Source organism: Schistocerca americana, chromosome 2 (genome assembly GCF_021461395.2).
Source record: "Schistocerca americana isolate TAMUIC-IGC-003095 chromosome 2, iqSchAmer2.1, whole genome shotgun sequence".
In the NCBI taxonomy this organism is placed as follows: domain Eukaryota; kingdom Metazoa; phylum Arthropoda; class Insecta; order Orthoptera; family Acrididae; genus Schistocerca; species Schistocerca americana.
In genome coordinates this window covers 499,066,693-499,070,522 of record NC_060120.1, presented here as the reverse complement: position 1 = coordinate 499,070,522, position 3,830 = coordinate 499,066,693, and the positions used below count along the sequence as shown (strand labels likewise).

Genomic DNA, 3,830 nt, shown 5'->3' with positions numbered 1-3,830 from the left:
AACTCCATGATTTGCAGGTCTGATGGTCACTTTGTGATAACGAGTTCACACGCAGCGCCGTGTAGTCGGTGCGGTATCGAGTTGCATGCCTCCTGGGGGGCCTGAAGGATGCTTAGTTGCACAGCAAAGGTTACATCTACATCTACATCTACGTGATTACCCTGCTATTAACAATGAAGTGCCTGGATGAGGGTTCAATGAACCACCTTCAAGCTGTCTCTCTTTCGTTCCACTCTCGAACGGAGCGTGGGTAAAACGAGCACTTAAATTTTTCTGTGCAAGCCCTGATTTGTCTTATTCTATTGAGATGATCATTTCTCCCTATGTAGGTGGGTGCCAACAGAATGTTTTCGCAATCGGAGGAGAAAACTGGTGATCGAAATTTCATGACAAGATCCCGTCGCTTTGTTTTAATGATTGCCACTCCAATTCACGTATCTTATCTGTGCCACTGTCTCCCCTATTTCGCGATAACACAAAACGAGCTGCCCTTCTTTGAACTTCTTCGATGTCATCCGTCAATCCCACCTGATGCGGACCCCACACCGTACAGCAATACTCCAGAATGTGGTGGACAAGCGTGGTGTAAGCAGTCTCTTTAGTAGACCTGTTGCACCTTCTAACTGTTTTGCCAGTGAGTCGAAGTCTTTGGTTTGCTCTACCCAAAACCACAACATTATCTATGTGATGGTTCCAATTAAGGTTATTTGTAATTGTAATCTCTATGTATTTATTTGAATTTACAACCTTCAGAATTGTGTGACTTATCACGTAATCGAAATTTAGCGGATTTCTTTTAGCACTCATGTGAATAACTTCACAGTTTTCTTTATTCAGGGTCAATTTCCACTTTTCGCACCATACTCATATCTTATCTAAATCGTTTTGCCATTCGTTTTGGTCATCTGGTGAATTTACAAGACGGTAAATGACAGAATCATATGCAAACAATCTCAGAGGGCTACTCAGATTGTCCCCTATGTCATTAATATAGGTCAGGACCAATAGAGGGGCTATAACACTTCCTTGGGGAACGCTGGATATTACTTCTGGTTTACTCGATGACTTAATGTCTATTGCTACGAACTGTCACCTTTCTGAGAGGAAATCACGAATCCAGTCGCACATCTGAGGCGATATTCCATAGGCACGCAGTTTGTTTATAAGACGCTTGTGAGGAACGGTGTCGAAAGCCTTCTGGAAATCTAAAAATATGGAATCAATTAGACATCCCCTGTCGATAGCACTCATTACTTCGTGAATATAAAGAGCTAGTTGTGTTTCACAAGAACGATATTTTCTGAATCCGTGCCGACTACGTGTCAGTAAATCTTTTTCTTCGAGGTACTTCATAATGTTCGAACACAGTATATGCTCCAAAACCCTACTGCAAATCGACGTTATTGATATGGGGCTGTAATTCAGCGGGTCACTCCCACTTCCGTTTTTCGGTATTGGTGTGACTTGAGCAATTTTCCATTTTTTAGGTACATAGCGGTTTCGATATCATATCGAAGCTGTGCACGTCCGTGCTGCTCAAGCCATCTGCTGCTGGTTATCTTGTGGACTTACGTTAATTACACGAATGCTACCACATTGCTGTATTAATACTTTTCTACTTAACGACTGGATTTTGCATCTTTGTGACCGATAATCTAGTATAGTTGGCTGAGATTGATAGCTCCAATTGATTATGTATCTCTATGTGTGCAGCCAGTAACGTCTGTCTCATTCCTTACCAACTTAAACAACAGTGCATCGTAGAAAAACTTTGCAGTATAATACCTTTGTTAATTCACGTTGGGCAAGAAATTTTTGTAGAGATTCATTTCTTAGGGTCCATCTAGTTTTGAGAGATAATTTATCTGGTAATAAAAAGATAACGCAGAATCCATAGGTAAATACATAGCGGCTGTGGCCTGGCGGAAGCACAACGGTCGTCTACCAGCAACGGATGGTTGTAGTTATCGCTTTTCTTCACGATCAGAGGATTGAATGGTTTCCAGCGGAAATATTTCACAAAACCTCCTAGCGGAAAGGGAAGTGTCCCACCTAAAATTTCTGTCTTTTTCCCCTGGCATTCTACAGAAACCATGACTTCAGTGTGGTGTAAATATTGCTTGACCAGCTCGGACCTTAAGTCTCGCCAGTCGCCTTCTTTATTAACAAGATTCATAGGTCTCGGTTTGTGCTCACGCAGTACTTACCGAAAAGTACTTCTTCTAGATGCAATTCAGAGTTGCGCTTAGATTTACAGATATCTCTGCCAGCATCTGTACTCCCGCAAAGCCCCGTGCGCCATTGGGTCGTAAAGTTTTATGTGGACTTGCAGACCGCATCGTTTTTGGTGCACTCACTCTTCCGCTGAACAGCAAAAAACTTCTCGTTCCTTCCGCAACTACAATAGAGCGGCATTGTCAGGCAAGTTGCGTCATTCCCTGCCTTTAGACATGCCCCCGCGTTTAGACACATCTCAACGTGGTCTTAGGAAATGTTAACAGCACTTTTACTTCTCAATGGCGATGTGATAATTCCTAGTGTAAGTCTTAAACACATGAGAGGAGAAGAGGTTGTGATTTGTGTTTCTCTCTTAGATTTTCTTCTGCTGCCTTTTCTTGTGGGCTGTTACCGTACTTTTTCCACAGTGACAGTAGTTTTCATTCTATTAGGCATCTCCGGATCAATACAAGTTGCCAGGGCAGGTAGAAAAATAAGTTCGAGCAGTAACCGTTCTGTGCCGCTATTGGCTGGCGCTGTGATGTCACTGAGGAACAGCCTGTGTCCGGGAACAGCGCTATAACATTTATGCCATATGTTTGTGGTATGTTTAAGGTGCTAGTCTGCTATTGCTAGAATGTTACTGTTATGTTCTGTGACTTGCTCAGCTTTTAATCAGACACTGCTGTTATTTTTTTTAAATCAAGGATCTAACGAATCGAAACATGAAAAAAAGTGCAGAATATGGTCTCTTTTTGCAGTTTTCTGGGCAACGGCCTTGCCACAGTGGATACACCGGTTCCCGTGAGATCACCGAAGTTAAGCGCTGTCGGGCGTGGCCGGCACTTGGATGGGTGACCATCCAGCTGCCATGCGCTGTTGCCATTTTTCGGGGTGCACTCAGCCTCGTGATGCCAATAGAGGAGCTACTCGACCGAATAGTAGCGGCTCCGGTCAAAGAAAACCATAATAACGACCGGGAGAGCGGTGTGCTGACCACACGCCCCTCCTATCCGCATCCTCAACTTGAGGCGGTCAGATGGTCCCGATGGGCCACTTGTGGCCTGAAGACGGAGTGCTTTGCAGTTTTCTGTCAAAGTAAGTGTTAGAAATGGGCATGCAATTTTCTAAGCTGCCCTGAGAAAAGTTTTAATGAGTAAACAAGAGCTATGTAAAGCTCATTTTCAATTTTTATTCATTTTCACTCAAGGAATTGTACAATTACCTAAATTGTAAAAAGCATTGGAAACGCCTATTCTAACAAAAACATAATTCAAAATTATTTAGGTGGCAGCTGAAACTGCGGTTTATCCAACAACGCAAGGTTCACACTGAAGGTAGACTTTAAAATTGCTACCTTTTTGCAAAATGGTGCGTTAAATACTTGAATTGCAGATTTACTCTTTTACCCACCGAACTCCTTTTGATCACGTAACAATCTTTTGATCTGACTGGGCGAAAAAATTTTCCTAGAATTCCATTAATTTCACGAGACACAAGAGCCTTTTTATTACTTTGTTATCGCGCAGACGTTTCGTTGATGAAAACAAACTTCGAAGACCTGTATTACGTGCTAGCGATTTTGTGTGCATTTTTTTCAGACGAGCATTTCT

The 3,830-nt window shown here is 42.6% G+C and overlaps 1 pseudogene; it reads left to right on the top strand.

The window, feature by feature from the left end:
* The first annotated feature begins 2,985 nt into the window (after positions 1–2,985).
* Positions 2,986–3,102, top strand: LOC124596878 (annotated as a pseudogene).
* The last annotated feature ends 728 nt before the right edge of the window (positions 3,103–3,830 follow it).